Raw genomic sequence first — 19,616 nt, forward strand, 5'->3', positions numbered from 1 at the left:
ACCATTAACTTTAGACCTCTATTACTTCTTAACTCAAGTAAATTCATTGATAAGTTGAAAAAATTAAATGTAAAATGTAATAGAAAAGAATGTTATGGCAGTATAAAATTACCTACAGCACCTGGTATTCCCAGGTGGTCTCCCATCTAAGTACTAACCAGGCCCAACACTGCATAGCTTCCAAGATCAAACGAGATTGGGCATGTCCAGTGTGGTTTGGCTGTAGATGCTCAAAAGTATTAACTTTTGACCTCTATTACTTCTTAACTCAAGTAAATTCATTGATAAGTTGAAAAAATCAAATGTAAAATGTAATAGAATAGACTGTTATGGCAGTATAAATTTAACTACAGCAACTGGGATTCCTAGGTGGTCTCCCAACCAAGTACTAACCAGGCCCAACACTGCATAGCTTCCAAGATCAGACGAGATTGGGCATGTCCAGTGTGGTTTGGCTGTAGGTGCTCAAAAACATTAACTTTAGACCTCTTTTACTTCTTAACTCAAGTAAATTCAATGATAAGTTGAAAAATGAAATGTAAAATGTAATAGAAAAGAAAGTTTTGGCAGTATAAAATTACCTACAGCTCCTGGTATTCCCAGGTGGTCTCCCATCCAAGTACTAACCAGGCCCAACACTGCATAGCTTCCAAGATCAGACGAGATTGGGCATGTCCAGTGTGGTTTGGCTGTAGGTTCCCAAAACCATTAACTTAAGACCTCTATTACTTCTTAACTCAAGTAAATTCATTGATAAGTTGAAAAAATTAAATGTAAAATGTAATAGAAAAGAATGTTATGGCAGTATAAAATTACCTACAGCACCTGGTATTCCCAGGTGGTCTCCCATCCAAGTACTAACCAGGCCCAACACTGCATAGCTTCTAAGATCAAATGAGATTGGGCATGTCCAGTGTGGTTTGGCTGTAGGTGCTCAAAAGCATTAACTTTAGACCTCTATTACTTCTTAACTCAAGTAAATTCATTGATAAGTTGAAAAAATTAAATGTAAAATGTAATAGAAAAGACTGTTATGGCAGTATAAAATTACCTACAGCACCTGGTATTCCCAGGTGGTTTCCCATCCAAGTACTAACCAGGCCCAACACTGCATAGCTTCCAAGATCAGACGAGATTGGGCATGTCCAGTGTGGTTTGACTGTAGGTGCTCAAAAACATTAACTTTAGACCTCTTTTACTTCTTAACTCAAGAAAATTCATTGATAAGTTGAAAAAATGTAATGTAAAATGTAATAGAAAAGAATGTAATGGCTATATAAAATTACCTACAGCACCTGGTATTCCCAGGTGGTCTCCCCTCCAAGTACTAACCAGGCCCAACACTGCATAGCTTCCAAGATCAGACGAGATTGGGCATGTCCAGTGTGGTTTGGCTGTAGGTGCTCAAAAGCATTAACTTTAGACCTCTATTACTTCTTAACTCAAGTAAATTCATTGATAAGTTGAAAAAATTAAATGTAAAATGTAGTAGAAAAGACTGTTATGGCAGTATAAAATTACCTACAGCACCTGGTATTCCCAGGTGGTCTCCCATTCAAGTACTAACCAGGCCCAACACTGCATAGCTTCCAAGATCAGACGAGATTGGGCATGTCCAGTGTGGTTTGGCTGTAGGTGCCCAAAACCATTAACTTAAGACCTCTATTACTTCTTAACTCAAGTAAATTCATTGATAAGTTGAAAAAATTAAATGTAAAATGTAATAGAAAAGAATGTTATGGCAGTATAAAATTACCTACAGCACCTGGTATTCCCAGGTGGTCTCCCATCCAAGTACTAACCAGGCCCAACACTGCATAGCTTCCAAGTTCAGACGAGATTGGGCATGTCCTGTGTGGTTTGGCTGTAGGTGCTCAAAAACATTAACTTTAGACCTCTATTACTTCTTAACTCAAGTAAATTCATTGATAAGTTGAAAAAATTAAATGTAAAATGTAATAGAAAAGAATGTTATGGCAGTATAAAATTACCTACAGCACCTGGTTTTCCCAGGTGGTCTCCCATCCAAGTACTAACCAGGCCCAACACTGCATAGCTTCCAAGTTCAGTCGAGATTGGGCATGTCCAGTGTGGTTTGGCTGTAGGTGCTCAAAAACATTAACTTTAGACCTCTTTTACTTCTTAACTCAAGTAAATTCAATGATTAGTTGAAAAATGAAATGTAAAATGTAATAGAAAAGAATGTTATGGCAGTATAAAAGTACCAACAGCACCTGGCATTCCCAGGTGGTCTCCCGTCCAAGTACTAACCAGGTCCAACACTGCATAGCTTCCAAGATCAAACGAGATTGGGCATGTCCAGTGTGGTTTGGCTGTAGGTGCTCAAAAGCATTAACTTTAGACCTCTAATACTTCTTAACTCAAGTAAATTCATTAATAAGTTGAAAAAATTAATTGTAAAATGTAATAGAAAAGACTGTTATGGCAGTATAAAATTACCTACAGCACCTGGGATTCCCAGGTGGTCTCCCATCCAAGTACTAACCAGGCCCAACACTGCATAGCTTCCAAGATCAGACGATATTGGGCATGTCCAGTGTGCTTTGGCTGTAGGTGCCCCAAACCAATAATTTTAGACCTCTATTACTTCTTAACTCAAGTAAATTCATTGATAAGTTGAAAAAATTAAATGTAAAATGTAATAGAAAAGAATGTTTTGGCAGTATAAATTTAACTACAGCAAATGGGATTCCTAGGTGGTCTCCCAACCAAGTACTAACCAGGCCCAACACTGCATAGCTTCCAAGATCAGACGAGATTGGGCATGTCCAGTGTGGTTTGGCTGTAGGTGCTCAAAAGTATTAACTTTTGACCTCTATTACTTCTTAACTCAAGTAAATTCATTGATAAGTTGAAAAAATCAAATGTAAAATGTAATAGAATAGACTGTTATGGCAGTATAAATTTAACTACAGCAACTGGGATTCCTAGGTGGTCTCCCAACCAAGTACTAACCAGGCCCAACACTGCATAGCTTCCAAGATCAGACGAGATTGGGCATGTCCAGTGTGGTTTGGCTGTAGGTGCTCAAAAACATTAACTTTAGACCTCTTTTACTTCTTAACTCAAGTAAATTCAATGATAAGTTGAAAAATGAAATGTAAAATGTAATAGAAAAGAAAGTTTTGGCAGTATAAAATTACCTACAGCTCCTGGTATTCCCAGGTGGTCTCCCATCCAAGTACTAACCAGGCCCAACACTGCATAGCTTCCAAGATCAGACGAGATTGGGCATGTCCAGTGTGGTTTGGCTGTAGGTTCCCAAAACCATTAACTTAAGACCTCTATTACTTCTTAACTCAAGTAAATTCATTGATAAGTTGAAAAAATTAAATGTAAAATGTAATAGAAAAGAATGTTATGGCAGTATAAAATAACCTACAGCACCTGGTATTCCCAGGTGGTCTCCCATCCAAGTACTAACCAGGCCCAACACTGCATAGCTTCTAAGATCAAATGAGATTGGGCATGTCCAGTGTGGTTTGGCTGTAGGTGCTCAAAAGCATTAACTTTAGACCTCTATTACTTCTTAACTCAAGTAAATTCATTGATAATTTGAAAAAATTAAATGTAAAATGTAATAGAAAAGACTGTTATGGCAGTATAAAATTACCTACAGCACCTGGTATTCCCAGGTGGTTTCCCATCCAAGTACTAACCAGGCCCAACACTGCATAGCTTCCAAGATCAGACGAGATTGGGCATGTCCAGTGTGGTTTGACTGTAGGTGCTCAAAAACATTAACTTTAGACCTCTTTTACTTCTTAACTCAAGAAAATTCATTGATAAGTTGAAAAAATGTAATGTAAAATGTAATAGAAAAGAATGTAATGGCTATATAAAATTACCTACAGCACCTGGTATTCCCAGGTGGTCTCCCCTCCAAGTACTAACCAGGCCCAACACTGCATAGCTTCCAAGATCAGACGAGATTGGGCATGTCCAGTGTGGTTTGGCTGTAGGTGCTCAAAAGCATTAACTTTAGACCTCTATTACTTCTTAACTCAAGTAAATTCATTGATAAGTTGAAAAAATTAAATGTAAAATGTAGTAGAAAAGACTGTTATGGCAGTATAAAATTACCTACAGCACCTGGTATTCCCAGGTGGTCTCCCATTCAAGTACTAACCAGGCCCAACACTGCATAGCTTCCAAGATCAGACGAGATTGGGCATGTCCAGTGTGGTTTGGCTGTAGGTGCCCAATACCATTAACTTAAGACCTCTATTACTTCTTAACTCAAGTAAATTCATTGATAAGTTGAAAAAATTAAATGTAAAATGTAATAGAAAAGAATGTTATGGCAGTATAAAATTACCTACAGCACCTGGTATTCCCAGGTGGTCTCCCATCCAAGTACTAACCAGGCCCAACACTGCATAGCTTCCAAGTTCAGACGAGATTGGGCATGTCCTGTGTGGTTTGGCTGTAGGTGCTCAAAAACATTAACTTTAGACCTCTATTACTTCTTAACTCAAGTAAATTCATTGATAAGTTGAAAAAATTAAATGTAAAATGTAATAGAAAAGAATGTTATGGCAGTATAAAATTACCTACAGCACCTGGTTTTCCCAGGTGGTCTCCCATCCAAGTACTAACCAGGCCCAACACTGCATAGCTTCCAAGTTCAGTCGAGATTGGGCATGTCCAGTGTGGTTTGGCTGTAGGTGCTCAAAAACATTAACTTTAGACCTCTTTTACTTCTTAACTCAAGTAAATTCAAAGATTAGTTGAAAAATGAAATGTAAAATGTAATAGAAAAGAATGTTATGGCAGTATAAAAGTACCTACAGCACCTGGCATTCCCAGGTGGTCTCCCGTCCAAGTACTAACCAGGTCCAACACTGCATAGCTTCCAAGATCAAACGAGATTGGGCATGTCCAGTGTGGTTTGGCTGTAGGTGCTCAAAAGCATTAACTTTAGACCTCTAATACTTCTTAACTCAAGTAAATTCATTAATAAGTTGAAAAAATTAATTGTAAAATGTAATAGAAAAGACTGTTATGGCAGTATAAAATTACCTACAGCACCTGGGATTCCTAGGTGGTCTCCCATCCAAGTACTAACCAGGCCCAACACTGCATAGCTTCCAAGATCAGACGATATTGGGCATGTCCAGTGTGCTTTGGCTGTAGGTGTCCCAAACAAATAATTTTAGACCTCTATTACTTCTTAACTCAAGTAAATTCATTGATAAGTTGAAAAAATTAAATGTAAAATGTAATAGAAAAGAATGTTTTGGCAGTATAAAATTGCCTACAGCTCCTGGTATTCCCAGGTGGTCTCCCATCCAAGTACTAACCAGGCCCAACACTGCATAGCTTCCAAGATCAGACGAGATTGGGCATGTCCAGTGTGGTTTGGCTGTAGTTGCCCAAAACCATTAACTTTAGACCTCTATTACTTCTTAACTCAAGTAAATTCATTGATAAGTTGAAAAAATTAAATGTAAAATGTAATAGAAAAGAATGTTATGGCAGTATAAAATTACCTACAGCACCTGGTATTCCCAGGTCTCCCATCCAAGTACTAATCAGGCCCAACACTGCATAGCTTCCAAGATCAATCAAGATTGGGCATGTCCAGTGTGGTTTGGCAGTAGATGCTCAAAAACATTAACTTTAGACCTCTTTTACTTCTTAACTCAAGTAAATTCATTGATAAGTTGAAAAAATTAAATGTAAAATGTAATAGAAAAGAAAGTTATGGCAGTATAAAATTACCTACAGCACCTGGTATTCCCAGGTGGTCTCCCATCCAAGTACTAACCAGGCCCAACACTGCATAGCTTCCAAGATCAGACGAGATTGGGCATGTCCAGTGTGGTTTGACTGTAGGTGCTCAAAAACATTAACTTTAGACCTCTTTTACTTCTTAACTCAAGTAAATTAGTTGATAAGTTGAAAAAATGTAATGTAAAATGTAATAGAAAATAATGTTATGGCTATATAAAATTACCTACAGCACCTGGTATTCCCAGGTGGTCTCCCGTCCAAGTACTAACCAGGCCCAACACTGCATAGCTTCCAAGATCAGACGAGATTGGGCATGTCCAGTGTGGTTTTGCTGTAGGTGCTCAAAAGCATTAACTTTAGACCTCTATTACTTCTTAACTCAAGTAAATTCATTGATAAGTTGAAAAAATTAAATGTAAAATGTAGTAGAATAGACTGTTATGGCAGTATAAAATTACCTACAGCACCTGGGATTCCTAGGTGGTCTCCCATTCAAGTACTAACCAGGCCCAACACTGCATAGCTTCCAAGATCAGATGATATTGGGCATGTCCAGTGTGGTTTGGCTGTACGTGCTCAAAAACATTAATTTTAGACCTCTATTACTTCTTAACTCAAGTAAATTCATTGATAAGTTGAAAAAATTAAATGTAAAATGTAATAGAAAAGAATGTAATGGCTATATAAAATTACCTACAGCACCTGGTATTCCCAGGTGGTCTCCCCTCCAAGTACTAACCAGGCCCAACACTGCATAGCTTCCAAGATCAGACGAGATTGGGCATGTCCAGTGTGGTTTGGCTGTAGGTGCTCAAAAGCATTAACTTTAGACCTCTATTACTTCTTAACTCAAGTAAATTCATTGATAAGTTGAAAAAATTAAATGTAAAATGTAGAAGAAAAGACTGTTATGGCAGTGTAAAATTACCTACAGCACCTGGGATTCCTAGGTGGTCTCCAATCCAAGTACTAACCTGGCCCACCACTGCATAGCTTCCAAGATCAGACGAGATTGGGCATGTCCAGTGTGGTTTGGCTGTAGGTGCTCAAAAACATTAACTTTAGACCTCTTTTACTTCTTAACTCAAGTAAATTCAATGATAAGTTGAAAAATGAAATGTAAAATGTAATGGAAAAGAATGTTATGGCAGTATAAAATTACCTACAGCACCTGGTATTCCCAGGTGGTCTCCCATTCAAGTACTAACCAGGCCCAACACTGCATAGCTTCCAATATCAGACGATATTGGGCATGTCCAATGTGGTTTGGCTGTAGGTGCTCAAAAACATTAATTTTAGACCTCTATTACTTCTTAACTCAAGTAAATTCATTGATAAGTTGAAAAATGAAATGTAAAATGTAATAGAAAAGAAAGTTTTGGCAGTATAAAATTACCTACAGTTCCTGGTATTCCCAGGTGGTCTCCCATCCAAGTACTAACCAGGCCCAACACTGCATAGCTTCCAAGATCAGACGAGATTGGGCATGTCCAGTGTGGTTTGGCTGTAGGTGCCCAAACCCATTAACTTAAGACCTCTATTACTTCTTAACTCAAGTAAATTCATTGATAAGTTGAAAAAATTAATTGTAAAATGTAATAGAAAAGACTGTTATGGCAGTATAAAATTACCTACAGCACCTGGGATTCCTAGGTGGTCTCCCATCCAAGTACTAACCAGGCCCAACACTGCATAGCTTCCAAGTTCAGTCGAGATTGGGCATGTCCAGTGTGGTTTGGCTGTAGGTGCTCAAAAACATTAACTTTAGACCTCTTTTACTTCTTAACTCAAGTAAATTCAATGATTAGTTGAAAAATGAAATGTAAAATGTAATAGAAAAGAATGTTATGGCAGTATAAAAGTACCTACAGCACCTGGCATTCCCAGGTGGTCTCCCGTCCAAGTACTAACCAGGTCCAACACTGCATAGCTTCCAAGATCAAACGAGATTGGGCATGTCCAGTGTGGTTTGGCTGTAGGTGCTCAAAAGCATTAACTTTAGACCTCTAATACTTCTTAACTCAAGTAAATTCATTAATAAGTTGAAAAAATTAATTGTAAAATGTAATAGAAAAGACTGTTATGGCAGTATAAAATTACCTACAGCACCTGGGATTCCTAGGTGGTCTCCCATCCAAGTACTAACCAGGCCCAACACTGCATAGCTTCCAAGATCAGACGATATTGGGCATGTCCAGTGTGCTTTGGCTGTAGGTGCCCCAAACCAATAATTTTAGACCTCTATTACTTCTTAACTCAAGTAAATTCATTGATAAGTTGAAAAAATTAAATGTAAAATGTAATAGAAAAGAATGTTTTGGCAGTATAAATTTAACTACAGCAAATGGGATTCCTAGGTGGTCTCCCAACCAAGTACTAACCAGGCCCAACACTGCATAGCTTCCAAGATCAGACGAGATTGGGCATGTCCAGTGTGGTTTGGCTGTAGGTGCTCAAAAGTATTAACTTTTGACCTCTATTACTTCTTAACTCAAGTAAATTCATTGATAAGTTGAAAAAATCAAATGTAAAATGTAATAGAATAGACTGTTATGGCAGTATAAATTTAACTACAGCAACTGGGATTCCTAGGTGGTCTCCCAATCAAGTACTAACCAGGCCCAACACTGCATAGCTTCCAAGATCAGACGAGATTGGGCATGTCCAGTGTGGTTTGGCTGTAGGTGCTCAAAAACATTAACTTTAGACCTCTTTTACTTCTTAACTCAAGTAAATTCAATGATAAGTTGAAAAATGAAATGTAAAATGTAATAGAAAAGAAAGTTTTGGCAGTATAAAATTACCTACAGCTCCTGGTATTCCCAGGTGGTCTCCCATCCAAGTACTAACCAGGCCCAACACTGCATAGCTTCCAAGATCAGACGAGATTGGGCATGTCCAGTGTGGTTTGGCTGTAGGTTCCCAAAACCATTAACTTAAGACCTCTATTACTTCTTAACTCAAGTAAATTCATTGATAAGTTGAAAAAATTAAATGTAAAATGTAATAGAAAAGAATGTTATGGCAGTATAAAATTACCTACAGCACCTGGTATTCCCAGGTGGTCTCCCATCCAAGTACTAACCAGGCCCAACACTGCATAGCTTCTAAGATCAAATGAGATTGGGCATGTCCAGTGTGGTTTGGCTGTAGGTGCTCAAAAGCATTAACTTTAGACCTCTATTACTTCTTAACTCAAGTAAATTCATTGATAATTTGAAAAAATTAAATGTAAAATGTAATAGAAAAGACTGTTATGGCAGTATAAAATTACCTACAGCACCTGGTATTCCCAGGTGGTTTCCCATCCAAGTACTAACCAGGCCCAACACTGCATAGCTTCCAAGATCAGACGAGATTGGGCATGTCCAGTGTGGTTTGACTGTAGGTGCTCAAAAACATTAACTTTAGACCTCTTTTACTTCTTAACTCAAGAAAATTCATTGATAAGTTGAAAAAATGTAATGTAAAATGTAATAGAAAAGAATGTAATGGCTATATAAAATTACCTACAGCACCTGGTATTCCCAGGTGGTCTCCCCTCCAAGTACTAACCAGGCCCAACACTGCATAGCTTCCAAGATCAGACGAGATTGGGCATGTCCAGTGTGGTTTGGCTGTAGGTGCTCAAAAGCATTAACTTTAGACCTCTATTACTTCTTAACTCAAGTAAATTCATTGATAAGTTGAAAAAATTAAATGTAAAATGTAGTAGAAAAGACTGTTATGGCAGTATAAAATTACCTACAGCACCTGGTATTCCCAGGTGGTCTCCCATTCAAGTACTAACCAGGCCCAACACTGCATAGCTTCCAAGATCAGACGAGATTGGGCATGTCCAGTGTGGTTTGGCTGTAGGTGCCCAATACCATTAACTTAAGACCTCTATTACTTCTTAACTCAAGTAAATTCATTGATAAGTTGAAAAAATTAAATGTAAAATGTAATAGAAAAGAATGTTATGGCAGTATAAAATTACCTACAGCACCTGGTATTCCCAGGTGGTCTCCCATCCAAGTACTAACCAGGCCCAACACTGCATAGCTTCCAAGTTCAGACGAGATTGGGCATGTCCTGTGTGGTTTGGCTGTAGGTGCTCAAAAACATTAACTTTAGACCTCTATTACTTCTTAACTCAAGTAAATTCATTGATAAGTTGAAAAAATTAAATGTAAAATGTAATAGAAAAGAATGTTATGGCAGTATAAAATTACCTACAGCACCTGGTTTTCCCAGGTGGTCTCCCATCCAAGTACTAACCAGGCCCAACACTGCATAGCTTCCAAGTTCAGTCGAGATTGGGCATGTCCAGTGTGGTTTGGCTGTAGGTGCTCAAAAACATTAACTTTAGACCTCTTTTACTTCTTAACTCAAGTAAATTCAAAGATTAGTTGAAAAATGAAATGTAAAATGTAATAGAAAAGAATGTTATGGCAGTATAAAAGTACCTACAGCACCTGGCATTCCCAGGTGGTCTCCCGTCCAAGTACTAACCAGGTCCAACACTGCATAGCTTCCAAGATCAAACGAGATTGGGCATGTCCAGTGTGGTTTGGCTGTAGGTGCTCAAAAGCATTAACTTTAGACCTCTAATACTTCTTAACTCAAGTAAATTCATTAATAAGTTGAAAAAATTAATTGTAAAATGTAATAGAAAAGACTGTTATGGCAGTATAAAATTACCTACAGCACCTGGGATTCCTAGGTGGTCTCCCATCCAAGTACTAACCAGGCCCAACACTGCATAGCTTCCAAGATCAGACGATATTGGGCATGTCCAGTGTGCTTTGGCTGTAGGTGTCCCAAACAAATAATTTTAGACCTCTATTACTTCTTAACTCAAGTAAATTCATTGATAAGTTGAAAAAATTAAATGTAAAATGTAATAGAAAAGAATGTTTTGGCAGTATAAAATTGCCAACAGCTCCTGATATTCCCAGGTGGTCTCCCATCCAAGTACTAACCAGGCCCAACACTGCATAGCTTCCAAGATCAGACGAGATTGGGCATGTCCAGTGTGGTTTGGCTGTAGTTGCCCAAAACCATTAACTTTAGACCTCTATTACTTCTTAACTCAAGTAAATTCATTGATAAGTTGAAAAAATTAAATGTAAAATGTAATAGAAAAGAATGTTATGGCAGTATAAAATTACCTACAGCACCTGGTATTCCCAGGTCTCCCATCCAAGTACTAATCAGGCCCAACACTGCATAGCTTCCAAGATCAATCAAGATTGGGCATGTCCAGTGTGGTTTGGCAGTAGATGCTCAAAAACATTAACTTTAGACCTCTTTTACTTCTTAACTCAAGTAAATTCATTGATAAGTTGAAAAAATTAAATGTAAAATGTAATAGAAAAGAATGTTTTGGCTGTATAAAATTTCCTACAGCAACTGGTATTCTCAGGTGGTCTCCCATCCAAGTACAAACCAGGCCCAACACAGCAAAGCTTACAAGATCAGACGAGATTGGGCATGTCCAGTGTGGTTTGGCTGTAGGTGCTCAAAAGCATTAAATTTAGACCTCTATTACTTCTTAACTCAAGTAAATTCATTGATAAGTTGAAAAAATTAAATGTAAAATGTAATAGAAAAGAAAGTTATGGCAGTATAAAATTACCTACAGCACCTGGTATTCCCAGGTGGTCTCCCATCCAAGTACTAACCAGGCCCAACACTGCATAGCTTCCAAGATCAGACGAGATTGGGCATGTCCAGTGTGGTTTGACTGTAGGTGCTCAAAAACATTAACTTTAGACCTCTTTTACTTCTTAACTCAAGTAAATTAGTTGATAAGTTGAAAAAATGTAATGTAAAATGTAATAGAAAATAATGTTATGGCTATATAAAATTACCTACAGCACCTGGTATTCCCAGGTGGTCTCCCGTCCAAGTACTAACCAGGCCCAACACTGCATAGCTTCCAAGATCAGACGAGATTGGGCATGTCCAGTGTGGTTTTGCTGTAGGTGCTCAAAAGCATTAACTTTAGACCTCTATTACTTCTTAACTCAAGTAAATTCATTGATAAGTTGAAAAAATTAAATGTAAAATGTAGTAGAATAGACTGTTATGGCAGTATAAAATTACCTACAGCACCTGGGATTCCTAGGTGGTCTCCCATTCAAGTACTAACCAGGCCCAACACTGCATAGCTTCCAAGATCAGATGATATTGGGCATGTCCAGTGTGGTTTGGCTGTACGTGCTCAAAAACATTAATTTTAGACCTCTATTACTTCTTAACTCAAGTAAATTCATTGATAAGTTGAAAAAATTAAATGTAAAATGTAATAGAAAAGAATGTAATGGCTATATAAAATTACCTACAGCACCTGGTATTCCCAGGTGGTCTCCCCTCCAAGTACTAACCAGGCCCAACACTGCATAGCTTCCAAGATCAGACGAGATTGGGCATGTCCAGTGTGGTTTGGCTGTAGGTGCTCAAAAGCATTAACTTTAGACCTCTATTACTTCTTAACTCAAGTAAATTCATTGATAAGTTGAAAAAATTAAATGTAAAATGTAGAAGAAAAGACTGTTATGGCAGTGTAAAATTACCTACAGCACCTGGGATTCCTAGGTGGTCTCCAATCCAAGTACTAACCTGGCCCACCACTGCATAGCTTCCAAGATCAGACGAGATTGGGCATGTCCAGTGTGGTTTGGCTGTAGGTGCTCAAAAACATTAACTTTAGACCTCTTTTACTTCTTAACTCAAGTAAATTCAATGATAAGTTGAAAAATGAAATGTAAAATGTAATGGAAAAGAATGTTATGGCAGTATAAAATTACCTACAGCACCTGGTATTCCCAGGTGGTCTCCCATTCAAGTACTAACCAGGCCCAACACTGCATAGCTTCCAATATCAGACGATATTGGGCATGTCCAATGTGGTTTGGCTGTAGGTGCTCAAAAACATTAATTTTAGACCTCTATTACTTCTTAACTCAAGTAAATTCATTGATAAGTTGAAAAATGAAATGTAAAATGTAATAGAAAAGAAAGTTTTGGCAGTATAAAATTACCTACAGTTCCTGGTATTCCCAGGTGGTCTCCCATCCAAGTACTAACCAGGCCCAACACTGCATAGCTTCCAAGATCAGACGAGATTGGGCATGTCCAGTGTGGTTTGGCTGTAGGTGCCCAAACCCATTAACTTAAGACCTCTATTACTTCTTAACTCAAGTAAATTCATTGATAAGTTGAAAAAATTAAATGTAAAATGTAATAGAAAAGAATGTTATGGCAGTATAAAATTACCTACAGCACCTGGTATTCCCAGGTGGTCTCCCATCCAAGTACTAACCAGGCCCAACACTGCATAGCTTCTAAGATCAAACGAGATTGGGCATGTCCAGTGTGGTTTGGCTGTAGGTGCTCAAAAGCATTAACTTTAGACCTCTATTACTTCTTAACTCAAGTAAATTCATTGATAAGTTGAAAAAATTAAATGTAAAATGTAATAGAAAAGACTGTTATGGCAGTATAAAATTACCTACAGCACCTGGTATTCCCAGGTGGTTTCCCATCCAAGTACTAACCAGGCCCAACACTGCATAGCTTCCAAGATCAGACGAGATTGGGCATGTCCAGTGTGGTTTGACTGTAGGTGCTCAAAAACATTAACTTTAGACCTCTTTTACTTCTTAACTCAAGAAAATTCATTGATAAGTTGAAAAAATGTAATGTAAAATGTAATAGAAAAGAATGTAATGGCTATATAAAATTACCTACAGCACCTGGTATTCCCAGGTGGTCTCCCCTCCAAGTACTAACCAGGCCCAACACTGCATAGCTTCCAAGATCAGACGAGATTGGGCATGTCCAGTGTGGTTTGGCTGTAGGTGCTCAAAAGCATTAACTTTAGACCTCTATTACTTCTTAACTCAAGTAAATTCATTGATAAGTTGAAAAAATTAAATGTAAAATGTAGTAGAAAAGACTGTTATGGCAGTATAAAATTACCTACAGCACCTGGGATTCCTAGGTGGTCTCCAATCCAAGTACTAACCTGGCCCACCACTGCATAGCTTCCAAGATCAGACGAGATTGGGCATGTCCAGTGTGGTTTGGCTGTAGGTGCTCAAAAACATTAACTTTAGACCTCTTTTACTTCTTAACTCAAGTAAATTCAATGATAAGTTGAAAAATGAAATGTAAAATGTAATGGAAAAGAATGTTATGGCAGTATAAAATTACCTACAGCACCTGGTATTCCCAGGTGGTCTCCCATTCAAGTACTAACCAGGCCCAACACTGCATAGCTTCCAAGATCAGACGAGATTGGGCATGTCCAGTGTGGTTTGGCTGTAGGTGCCCAAAACCATTAACTTAAGACCTCTATTACTTCTTAACTCAAGTAAATTCATTGATAAGTTGAAAAAATTAAATGTAAAATGTAATAGAAAAGAATGTTATGGCAGTATAAAATTACCTACAGCACCTGGTATTCCCAGGTGGTCTCCCATCCAAGTACTAACCAGGCCCAACACTGCATAGCTTCCAAGTTCAGACGAGATTGGGCATGTCCTGTGTGGTTTGGCTGTAGGTGCTCAAAAACATTAACTTTAGACCTCTATTACTTCTTAACTCAAGTAAATTCATTGATAAGTTGAAAAAATTAAATGTAAAATGTAATAGAAAAGAATGTTATGGCAGTATAAAATTACCTACAGCACCTGGTTTTCCCAGGTGGTCTCCCATCCAAGTACTAACCAGGCCCAACACTGCATAGCTTCCAAGTTCAGTCGAGATTGGGCATGTCCAGTGTGGTTTGGCTGTAGGTGCTCAAAAACATTAACTTTAGACCTCTTTTACTTCTTAACTCAAGTAAATTCAATGATTAGTTGAAAAATGAAATGTAAAATGTAATAGAAAAGAATGTTATGGCAGTATAAAAGTACCTACAGCACCTGGCATTCCCAGGTGGTCTCCCGTCCAAGTACTAACCAGGTCCAACACTGCATAGCTTCCAAGATCAGACGAGATTGGGCATGTCCAGTGTGGTTTGGCTGTAGGTGCTCAAAAGCATTAACTTTAGACCTCTAATACTTCTTAACTCAAGTAAATTCATTAATAAGTTGAAAAAATTAATTGTAAAATGTAATAGAAAAGACTGTTATGGCAGTATAAAATTACCTACAGCACCTGGGATTCCTAGGTGGTCTCCCATCCAAGTACTAACCAGGCCCAACACTGCATAGCTTCCAAGATGAGACGATATTGGGCATGTCCAGTGTGCTTTGGCTGTAGGTACCCCAAACCAATAATTTTAGACCTCTATTACTTCTTAACTCAAGTAAATTCATTGATAAGTTGAAAAAATTAAATGTAAAATGTAATAGAAAAGAATGTTTTGGCAGTATAAAATTGCCTACAGCTCCTGGTATTCCCAGGTGGTCTCCCATCCAAGTACTAACCAGGCCCAACACTGCATAGCTTCCAAGATCAATCAAGATTGGGCATGTCCAGTGTGGTTTGGCAGTAGATGCTCAAAAACATTAACTTTAGACCTCTTTTACTTCTTAACTCAAGTAAATTCATTGATAAGTTGAAAAAATTAAATGTAAAATGTAATAGAAAAGAATGTTTTGGCTGTATAAAATTTCCTACAGCAACTGGTATTCTCAGGTGGTCTCCCATCCAAGTACAAACCAGACCCAACACAGCAAAGCTTACAAGATCAGACGAGATTGGGCATGTCCAGTGTGGTTTGGCTGTAGGTGCTCAAAAGCATTAAATTTAGACCTCTATTACTTCTTAACTCAAGTAAATTCATTGATAAGTTGAAAAAATTAAATGTAAAATGTAATAGAAAAGAAAGTTATGGCAGTATAAAATTACCTACAGCACCTGGTATTCCCAGGTGGTCTCCCATCCAAGTACTAACCAGGCCCAACACTGCATAGCTTCCAAGATCAGACGAGATTGGGCATGTCCAGTGTGGTTTGACTGTAGGTGCTCAAAAACATTAACTTTAGACCTCTTTTACTTCTTAACTCAAGTAAATTCATTGATAAGTTGAAAAAATGTAATGTAAAATGTAATAGAAAATAATGTTATGGCTATATAAAATTACCTACAGCACCTGGTATTCCCAGGTGGTCTCCCGTCCAAGTACTAACCAGGCCCAACACTGCATAGCTTCCAAGATCAGACGAGATTGGGCATGTCCAGTGTGGTTTTGCTGTAGGTGCTCAAAAGCATTAACTTTAGACCTCTATTACTTCTTAACTCAAGTAAATTCATTGATAAGTTGAAAAAATTAAATGTAAAATGTAGTAGAATAGACTGTTATGGCAGTATAAAATTACCTACAGCACCTGGGATTCCTAGGTGGTCTCCCATTCAAGTACTAACCAGGCCCAACACTGCATAGCTTCCAAGATCAGATGATATTGGGCATGTCCAGTGTGGTTTGGCTGTACGTGCTCAAAAACATTAATTTTAGACCTCTATTACTTCTTAACTCAAGTAAATTCATTGATAAGTTGAAAAAATTAAATGTAAAATGTAATAGAAAAGAATGTAATGGCTATATAAAATTACCTACAGCACCTGGTATTCCCAGGTGGTCTCCCCTCCAAGTACTAACCAGGCCCAACACTGCATAGCTTCCAAGATCAGACGAGATTGGGCATGTCCAGTGTGGTTTGGCTGTAGGTGCTCAAAAGCATTAACTTTAGACCTCTATTACTTCTTAACTCAAGTAAATTCATTGATAAGTTGAAAAAATTAAATGTAAAATGTAGAAGAAAAGACTGTTATGGCAGTGTAAAATTACCTACAGCACCTGGGATTTCTAGGTGGTCTCCAATCCAAGTACTAACCTGGCCCACCACTGCATAGCTTCCAAGATCAGACGAGATTGGGCATGTCCAGTGTGGTTTGGCTGTAGGTGCTCAAAAACATTAACTTTAGACCTCTTTTACTTCTTAACTCAAGTAAATTCAATGATAAGTTGAAAAATGAAATGTAAAATGTAATGGAAAAGAATGTTATGGCAGTATAAAATTACCTACAGCACCTGGTATTCCCAGGTGATCTCCCATTCAAGTACTAACCAGGCCCAACACTGCATAGCTTCCAATATCAGACGATATTGGGCATGTCCAGTGTGGTTTGGCTGTAGGTGCTCAAAAACATTAATTTTAGACCTCTATTACTTCTTAACTCAAGTAAATTCATTGATAAGTTGAAAAATGAAATGTAAAATGTAATAGAAAAGAAAGTTTTGGCAGTATAAAATTACCTACAGTTCCTGGTATTCCCAGGTGGTCTCCCATCCAAGTACTAACCAGGCCCAACACTGCATAGCTTCCAAGATCAGACGAGATTGGGCATGTCCAGTGTGGTTTGGCTGTAGGTGCCCAAACCCATTAACTTAAGACCTCTATTACTTCTTAACTCAAGTAAATTCATTGATAAGTTGAAAAAATTAAATGTAAAATGTAATAGAAAAGAATGTTATGGCAGTATAAAATTACCTACAGCACCTGGTATTCCCAGGTGGTCTCCCATCCAAGTACTAACCAGGCCCAACACTGCATAGCTTCTAAGATCAAACGAGATTGGGCATGTCCAGTGTGGTTTGGCTGTAGGTGCTCAAAAGCATTAACTTTAGACCTCTATTACTTCTTAACTCAAGTAAATTCATTGATAAGTTGAAAAAATTAAATGTAAAATGTAATAGAAAAGACTGTTATGGCAGTATAAAATTACCTACAGCACCTGGTATTCCCAGGTGGTTTCCCATCCAAGTACTAACCAGGCCCAACACTGCATAGCTTCCAAGATCAGACGAGATTGGGCATGTCCAGTGTGGTTTGACTGTAGGTGCTCAAAAACATTAACTTTAGACCTCTTTTACTTCTTAACTCAAGAAAATTCATTGATAAGTTGAAAAAATGTAATGTAAAATGTAATAGAAAAGAATGTAATGGCTATATAAAATTACCTACAGCACCTGGTATTCCCAGGTGGTCTCCCCTCCAAGTACTAACCAGGCCCAACACTGCATAGCTTCCAAGATCAGACGAGATTGGGCATGTCCAGTGTGGTTTGGCTGTAGGTGCTCAAAAGCATTAACTTTAGACCTCTATTACTTCTTAACTCAAGTAAATTCATTGATAAGTTGAAAAAATTAAATGTAAAATGTAGTAGAAAAGACTGTTATGGCAGTATAAAATTACCTACAGCACCTGGGATTCCTAGGTGGTCTCCAATCCAAGTACTAACCTGGCCCACCACTGCATAGCTTCCAAGATCAGACGAGATTGGGCATGTCCAGTATGGTTTGGCTGTAGGTGCTCAAAAACATTAACTTAAGACCTCTATTACTTCTTAACTCAAGTAAATTCATTGATAAGTTGAAAAAATTAAATGTAAAATGTAATAGAAAAGAATGTTATGGCAGTATAAAATTACCTACAGCACCTGGTATTCCCAGGTGGTCTCCCATCCAAGTACTAACCAGGCCCAACACTGCATAGCTTCCAAGTTCAGACGAGATTGGGCATGTCCTGTGTGGTTTGGCTGTAGGTGCTCAAAAGCATTAACTTTAGACCTCTATTACTTCTTAACTCAAGTAAATTCATTGATAAGTTGAAAAAATTAAATGTAAAATGTAATAGAAAAGAATGTTATGGCAGTATAAAATTACCTACAGCACCTGGTTTTCCCAGGTGGTCTCCCATCCAAGTACTAACCAGGCCCAACACTGCATAGCTTCCAAATTCAGTCGAGATTGGGCATGTCCAGTGTGGTTTGGCTGTAGGTGCTCAAAAACATTAACTTTAGACCTCTTTTACTTCTTAACTCAAGTAAATTCAATGATTAGTTGAAAAATGAAATGTAAAATGTAATAGAAAAGAATGTTATGGCAGTATAAAAGTACATACAGCACCTGGCATTCCCAGGTGGTCTCCCGTCCAAGTACTAACCAGGTCCAACACTGCATAGCTTCCAAGATCAAACGAGATTGGGCATGTCCAGTGTGGTTTGGCTGTAGGTGCTCAAAAGCATTAACTTTAGACCTCTAATACTTCTTAACTCAAGTAAATTCATTAATAAGTTGAAAAAATTAATTGTAAAATGTAATAGAAAAGACTGTTATGGCAGTATAAAATTACCTACAGCACCTGGGATTCCTAGGTGGTCTCCCACCCAAGTACTAACCAGGCCCAACACTGCATAGCTTCCAAGATCAGACGATATTGGGCATGTCCAGTGTGCTTTGGCTGTAGGTGCCCCAAACCAATAAATTTAGACCTCTATTACTTCTTAACTCAAGTAAATTCATTGATAAGTTGAAAAAATTAAATGTAAAATGTAATAGAAAAGAATGTTTTGGCAGTATAAAATTGCCTACAGCTCCTGGTATTCCCAGGTGGTCTCCCATCCAAGTACTAACCAGGCCCAACACTGCATAGCTTCCAAGATCAGACGAGATTGGGCATGTCCAGTGTGGTTTGGCTGTAGTTGCCCAAAACCATTAACTTTAGACCTCTATTACTTCTTAACTCAAGTAAATTCATTGATAAGTTGAAAAAATTAAATGTAAAATGTAATAGAAAAGAATGTTATGGCAGTATAAAATTACCTACAGCACCTGGTATTCCCAGGAGGTCTCCCATCCAAGTACTAATCAGGCCCAACACTGCATAGCTTCCAAGATCAATCAAGATTGGGCATGTCCAGTGTGGTTTGGCAGTAGGTGCTCAAAAACATTAACTTTAGACCTCTTTTACTTCTTAACTCAAGTAAATTCATTGATAAGTTGAAAAAATTAAATGTAAAATGTAATAGAAAAGAATGTTTTGGCTGTATAAAATTTCCTACAGCAACTGGTATTCTCA

The 19,616-nt window shown here is 37.9% G+C and overlaps 7 non-coding genes and 77 pseudogenes across 7 annotated transcripts; all 84 read right to left on the minus strand.

Annotated features, from left to right (window-relative positions):
- Window positions 1–109: 109 nt before the first annotated feature.
- LOC148438987 (5S ribosomal RNA) lies at window positions 110–228 on the minus strand (annotated as a pseudogene).
- A 116-nt stretch (window positions 229–344) lies between these two features.
- LOC148438988 (5S ribosomal RNA) lies at window positions 345–463 on the minus strand (annotated as a pseudogene).
- Window positions 464–578: 115 nt separating this feature from the next.
- LOC148438989 (5S ribosomal RNA) lies at window positions 579–697 on the minus strand (annotated as a pseudogene).
- Window positions 698–813: 116 nt separating this feature from the next.
- On the minus strand, window positions 814–932 carry LOC148438990 (5S ribosomal RNA; annotated as a pseudogene).
- A 116-nt stretch (window positions 933–1,048) lies between these two features.
- On the minus strand, window positions 1,049–1,167 carry LOC148438991 (5S ribosomal RNA; annotated as a pseudogene).
- A 116-nt stretch (window positions 1,168–1,283) lies between these two features.
- Window positions 1,284–1,402, minus strand: LOC148438992 (5S ribosomal RNA; annotated as a pseudogene).
- Window positions 1,403–1,518: 116 nt separating this feature from the next.
- LOC148438993 (5S ribosomal RNA) lies at window positions 1,519–1,637 on the minus strand. Its single transcript, XR_015876378.1, has one exon. It is a non-coding gene; the product is annotated as a 5S ribosomal RNA (ribosomal RNA).
- Window positions 1,638–1,753: 116 nt separating this feature from the next.
- LOC148438994 (5S ribosomal RNA) lies at window positions 1,754–1,872 on the minus strand (annotated as a pseudogene).
- A 116-nt stretch (window positions 1,873–1,988) lies between these two features.
- Window positions 1,989–2,107, minus strand: LOC148438995 (5S ribosomal RNA; annotated as a pseudogene).
- A 115-nt stretch (window positions 2,108–2,222) lies between these two features.
- LOC148438996 (5S ribosomal RNA) lies at window positions 2,223–2,341 on the minus strand (annotated as a pseudogene).
- Window positions 2,342–2,457: 116 nt separating this feature from the next.
- Window positions 2,458–2,576, minus strand: LOC148438997 (5S ribosomal RNA; annotated as a pseudogene).
- Window positions 2,577–2,692: 116 nt separating this feature from the next.
- On the minus strand, window positions 2,693–2,811 carry LOC148438998 (5S ribosomal RNA; annotated as a pseudogene).
- Window positions 2,812–2,927: 116 nt separating this feature from the next.
- On the minus strand, window positions 2,928–3,046 carry LOC148438999 (5S ribosomal RNA; annotated as a pseudogene).
- Window positions 3,047–3,161: 115 nt separating this feature from the next.
- LOC148439000 (5S ribosomal RNA) lies at window positions 3,162–3,280 on the minus strand (annotated as a pseudogene).
- A 116-nt stretch (window positions 3,281–3,396) lies between these two features.
- LOC148439001 (5S ribosomal RNA) lies at window positions 3,397–3,515 on the minus strand (annotated as a pseudogene).
- Window positions 3,516–3,631: 116 nt separating this feature from the next.
- On the minus strand, window positions 3,632–3,750 carry LOC148439002 (5S ribosomal RNA; annotated as a pseudogene).
- Window positions 3,751–3,866: 116 nt separating this feature from the next.
- On the minus strand, window positions 3,867–3,985 carry LOC148439003 (5S ribosomal RNA; annotated as a pseudogene).
- Window positions 3,986–4,101: 116 nt separating this feature from the next.
- LOC148439004 (5S ribosomal RNA) lies at window positions 4,102–4,220 on the minus strand. Its single transcript, XR_015876379.1, has one exon. It is a non-coding gene; the product is annotated as a 5S ribosomal RNA (ribosomal RNA).
- A 116-nt stretch (window positions 4,221–4,336) lies between these two features.
- LOC148439005 (5S ribosomal RNA) lies at window positions 4,337–4,455 on the minus strand (annotated as a pseudogene).
- A 116-nt stretch (window positions 4,456–4,571) lies between these two features.
- On the minus strand, window positions 4,572–4,690 carry LOC148439006 (5S ribosomal RNA; annotated as a pseudogene).
- A 115-nt stretch (window positions 4,691–4,805) lies between these two features.
- LOC148439007 (5S ribosomal RNA) lies at window positions 4,806–4,924 on the minus strand (annotated as a pseudogene).
- A 116-nt stretch (window positions 4,925–5,040) lies between these two features.
- On the minus strand, window positions 5,041–5,159 carry LOC148439008 (5S ribosomal RNA; annotated as a pseudogene).
- Window positions 5,160–5,275: 116 nt separating this feature from the next.
- Window positions 5,276–5,394, minus strand: LOC148439009 (5S ribosomal RNA; annotated as a pseudogene).
- Window positions 5,395–5,510: 116 nt separating this feature from the next.
- Window positions 5,511–5,626, minus strand: LOC148439010 (5S ribosomal RNA; annotated as a pseudogene).
- A 116-nt stretch (window positions 5,627–5,742) lies between these two features.
- On the minus strand, window positions 5,743–5,861 carry LOC148439011 (5S ribosomal RNA). Its single transcript, XR_015876356.1, has one exon. It is a non-coding gene; the product is annotated as a 5S ribosomal RNA (ribosomal RNA).
- A 116-nt stretch (window positions 5,862–5,977) lies between these two features.
- On the minus strand, window positions 5,978–6,096 carry LOC148439012 (5S ribosomal RNA; annotated as a pseudogene).
- Window positions 6,097–6,212: 116 nt separating this feature from the next.
- Window positions 6,213–6,331, minus strand: LOC148439013 (5S ribosomal RNA; annotated as a pseudogene).
- A 116-nt stretch (window positions 6,332–6,447) lies between these two features.
- LOC148439014 (5S ribosomal RNA) lies at window positions 6,448–6,566 on the minus strand (annotated as a pseudogene).
- Window positions 6,567–6,682: 116 nt separating this feature from the next.
- Window positions 6,683–6,801, minus strand: LOC148439015 (5S ribosomal RNA; annotated as a pseudogene).
- Window positions 6,802–6,916: 115 nt separating this feature from the next.
- On the minus strand, window positions 6,917–7,035 carry LOC148439016 (5S ribosomal RNA; annotated as a pseudogene).
- A 115-nt stretch (window positions 7,036–7,150) lies between these two features.
- On the minus strand, window positions 7,151–7,269 carry LOC148439017 (5S ribosomal RNA; annotated as a pseudogene).
- Window positions 7,270–7,385: 116 nt separating this feature from the next.
- LOC148439018 (5S ribosomal RNA) lies at window positions 7,386–7,504 on the minus strand (annotated as a pseudogene).
- Window positions 7,505–7,619: 115 nt separating this feature from the next.
- LOC148439019 (5S ribosomal RNA) lies at window positions 7,620–7,738 on the minus strand (annotated as a pseudogene).
- A 116-nt stretch (window positions 7,739–7,854) lies between these two features.
- On the minus strand, window positions 7,855–7,973 carry LOC148439020 (5S ribosomal RNA; annotated as a pseudogene).
- Window positions 7,974–8,089: 116 nt separating this feature from the next.
- Window positions 8,090–8,208, minus strand: LOC148439021 (5S ribosomal RNA; annotated as a pseudogene).
- Window positions 8,209–8,324: 116 nt separating this feature from the next.
- Window positions 8,325–8,443, minus strand: LOC148439022 (5S ribosomal RNA; annotated as a pseudogene).
- Window positions 8,444–8,558: 115 nt separating this feature from the next.
- On the minus strand, window positions 8,559–8,677 carry LOC148439023 (5S ribosomal RNA; annotated as a pseudogene).
- Window positions 8,678–8,793: 116 nt separating this feature from the next.
- On the minus strand, window positions 8,794–8,912 carry LOC148439024 (5S ribosomal RNA; annotated as a pseudogene).
- A 116-nt stretch (window positions 8,913–9,028) lies between these two features.
- On the minus strand, window positions 9,029–9,147 carry LOC148439025 (5S ribosomal RNA; annotated as a pseudogene).
- Window positions 9,148–9,263: 116 nt separating this feature from the next.
- On the minus strand, window positions 9,264–9,382 carry LOC148439026 (5S ribosomal RNA; annotated as a pseudogene).
- A 116-nt stretch (window positions 9,383–9,498) lies between these two features.
- Window positions 9,499–9,617, minus strand: LOC148439027 (5S ribosomal RNA). The gene has a single exon (XR_015876380.1). It is a non-coding gene; the product is annotated as a 5S ribosomal RNA (ribosomal RNA).
- A 116-nt stretch (window positions 9,618–9,733) lies between these two features.
- LOC148439028 (5S ribosomal RNA) lies at window positions 9,734–9,852 on the minus strand (annotated as a pseudogene).
- Window positions 9,853–9,968: 116 nt separating this feature from the next.
- On the minus strand, window positions 9,969–10,087 carry LOC148439029 (5S ribosomal RNA; annotated as a pseudogene).
- Window positions 10,088–10,202: 115 nt separating this feature from the next.
- LOC148439030 (5S ribosomal RNA) lies at window positions 10,203–10,321 on the minus strand (annotated as a pseudogene).
- A 116-nt stretch (window positions 10,322–10,437) lies between these two features.
- On the minus strand, window positions 10,438–10,556 carry LOC148439031 (5S ribosomal RNA; annotated as a pseudogene).
- A 116-nt stretch (window positions 10,557–10,672) lies between these two features.
- LOC148439032 (5S ribosomal RNA) lies at window positions 10,673–10,791 on the minus strand (annotated as a pseudogene).
- Window positions 10,792–10,907: 116 nt separating this feature from the next.
- LOC148439033 (5S ribosomal RNA) lies at window positions 10,908–11,023 on the minus strand (annotated as a pseudogene).
- Window positions 11,024–11,139: 116 nt separating this feature from the next.
- Window positions 11,140–11,258, minus strand: LOC148439034 (5S ribosomal RNA; annotated as a pseudogene).
- Window positions 11,259–11,374: 116 nt separating this feature from the next.
- Window positions 11,375–11,493, minus strand: LOC148439035 (5S ribosomal RNA). The gene has a single exon (XR_015876357.1). It is a non-coding gene; the product is annotated as a 5S ribosomal RNA (ribosomal RNA).
- A 116-nt stretch (window positions 11,494–11,609) lies between these two features.
- Window positions 11,610–11,728, minus strand: LOC148439036 (5S ribosomal RNA; annotated as a pseudogene).
- A 116-nt stretch (window positions 11,729–11,844) lies between these two features.
- On the minus strand, window positions 11,845–11,963 carry LOC148439037 (5S ribosomal RNA; annotated as a pseudogene).
- Window positions 11,964–12,079: 116 nt separating this feature from the next.
- On the minus strand, window positions 12,080–12,198 carry LOC148439038 (5S ribosomal RNA; annotated as a pseudogene).
- Window positions 12,199–12,314: 116 nt separating this feature from the next.
- Window positions 12,315–12,433, minus strand: LOC148439039 (5S ribosomal RNA; annotated as a pseudogene).
- A 115-nt stretch (window positions 12,434–12,548) lies between these two features.
- Window positions 12,549–12,667, minus strand: LOC148439040 (5S ribosomal RNA; annotated as a pseudogene).
- A 115-nt stretch (window positions 12,668–12,782) lies between these two features.
- On the minus strand, window positions 12,783–12,901 carry LOC148439041 (5S ribosomal RNA; annotated as a pseudogene).
- A 116-nt stretch (window positions 12,902–13,017) lies between these two features.
- Window positions 13,018–13,136, minus strand: LOC148439042 (5S ribosomal RNA; annotated as a pseudogene).
- Window positions 13,137–13,252: 116 nt separating this feature from the next.
- LOC148439043 (5S ribosomal RNA) lies at window positions 13,253–13,371 on the minus strand (annotated as a pseudogene).
- Window positions 13,372–13,487: 116 nt separating this feature from the next.
- Window positions 13,488–13,606, minus strand: LOC148439044 (5S ribosomal RNA; annotated as a pseudogene).
- Window positions 13,607–13,722: 116 nt separating this feature from the next.
- Window positions 13,723–13,841, minus strand: LOC148439045 (5S ribosomal RNA; annotated as a pseudogene).
- A 115-nt stretch (window positions 13,842–13,956) lies between these two features.
- LOC148439046 (5S ribosomal RNA) lies at window positions 13,957–14,075 on the minus strand. The gene has a single exon (XR_015876381.1). It is a non-coding gene; the product is annotated as a 5S ribosomal RNA (ribosomal RNA).
- A 116-nt stretch (window positions 14,076–14,191) lies between these two features.
- LOC148439047 (5S ribosomal RNA) lies at window positions 14,192–14,310 on the minus strand (annotated as a pseudogene).
- A 116-nt stretch (window positions 14,311–14,426) lies between these two features.
- On the minus strand, window positions 14,427–14,545 carry LOC148439048 (5S ribosomal RNA; annotated as a pseudogene).
- A 115-nt stretch (window positions 14,546–14,660) lies between these two features.
- On the minus strand, window positions 14,661–14,779 carry LOC148439049 (5S ribosomal RNA; annotated as a pseudogene).
- A 116-nt stretch (window positions 14,780–14,895) lies between these two features.
- LOC148439050 (5S ribosomal RNA) lies at window positions 14,896–15,014 on the minus strand (annotated as a pseudogene).
- A 116-nt stretch (window positions 15,015–15,130) lies between these two features.
- Window positions 15,131–15,249, minus strand: LOC148439051 (5S ribosomal RNA; annotated as a pseudogene).
- A 116-nt stretch (window positions 15,250–15,365) lies between these two features.
- LOC148439052 (5S ribosomal RNA) lies at window positions 15,366–15,484 on the minus strand (annotated as a pseudogene).
- Window positions 15,485–15,600: 116 nt separating this feature from the next.
- Window positions 15,601–15,719, minus strand: LOC148439053 (5S ribosomal RNA). The gene has a single exon (XR_015876358.1). It is a non-coding gene; the product is annotated as a 5S ribosomal RNA (ribosomal RNA).
- Window positions 15,720–15,835: 116 nt separating this feature from the next.
- Window positions 15,836–15,954, minus strand: LOC148439054 (5S ribosomal RNA; annotated as a pseudogene).
- Window positions 15,955–16,070: 116 nt separating this feature from the next.
- On the minus strand, window positions 16,071–16,189 carry LOC148439055 (5S ribosomal RNA; annotated as a pseudogene).
- A 116-nt stretch (window positions 16,190–16,305) lies between these two features.
- Window positions 16,306–16,424, minus strand: LOC148439056 (5S ribosomal RNA; annotated as a pseudogene).
- A 116-nt stretch (window positions 16,425–16,540) lies between these two features.
- On the minus strand, window positions 16,541–16,659 carry LOC148439057 (5S ribosomal RNA; annotated as a pseudogene).
- A 115-nt stretch (window positions 16,660–16,774) lies between these two features.
- On the minus strand, window positions 16,775–16,893 carry LOC148439058 (5S ribosomal RNA; annotated as a pseudogene).
- Window positions 16,894–17,008: 115 nt separating this feature from the next.
- Window positions 17,009–17,127, minus strand: LOC148439059 (5S ribosomal RNA; annotated as a pseudogene).
- Window positions 17,128–17,243: 116 nt separating this feature from the next.
- LOC148439060 (5S ribosomal RNA) lies at window positions 17,244–17,362 on the minus strand (annotated as a pseudogene).
- A 116-nt stretch (window positions 17,363–17,478) lies between these two features.
- On the minus strand, window positions 17,479–17,597 carry LOC148439061 (5S ribosomal RNA; annotated as a pseudogene).
- A 116-nt stretch (window positions 17,598–17,713) lies between these two features.
- Window positions 17,714–17,832, minus strand: LOC148439062 (5S ribosomal RNA; annotated as a pseudogene).
- A 116-nt stretch (window positions 17,833–17,948) lies between these two features.
- LOC148439063 (5S ribosomal RNA) lies at window positions 17,949–18,067 on the minus strand (annotated as a pseudogene).
- Window positions 18,068–18,183: 116 nt separating this feature from the next.
- LOC148439064 (5S ribosomal RNA) lies at window positions 18,184–18,302 on the minus strand (annotated as a pseudogene).
- Window positions 18,303–18,418: 116 nt separating this feature from the next.
- LOC148439065 (5S ribosomal RNA) lies at window positions 18,419–18,537 on the minus strand (annotated as a pseudogene).
- Window positions 18,538–18,652: 115 nt separating this feature from the next.
- Window positions 18,653–18,771, minus strand: LOC148439066 (5S ribosomal RNA; annotated as a pseudogene).
- A 116-nt stretch (window positions 18,772–18,887) lies between these two features.
- LOC148439067 (5S ribosomal RNA) lies at window positions 18,888–19,006 on the minus strand (annotated as a pseudogene).
- A 116-nt stretch (window positions 19,007–19,122) lies between these two features.
- Window positions 19,123–19,241, minus strand: LOC148439068 (5S ribosomal RNA; annotated as a pseudogene).
- A 116-nt stretch (window positions 19,242–19,357) lies between these two features.
- On the minus strand, window positions 19,358–19,476 carry LOC148439069 (5S ribosomal RNA; annotated as a pseudogene).
- Window positions 19,477–19,592: 116 nt separating this feature from the next.
- Window positions 19,593–19,616, minus strand: part of LOC148439070 (5S ribosomal RNA) — a 119-nt pseudogene continuing 95 nt past the window's right edge.

The sequence above is a fragment of the Taudactylus pleione genome, unplaced genomic scaffold (assembly GCF_031769625.1).
Source record: "Taudactylus pleione unplaced genomic scaffold, aTauple2 ptg001778l, whole genome shotgun sequence".
In the NCBI taxonomy this organism is placed as follows: domain Eukaryota; kingdom Metazoa; phylum Chordata; class Amphibia; order Anura; family Myobatrachidae; genus Taudactylus; species Taudactylus pleione.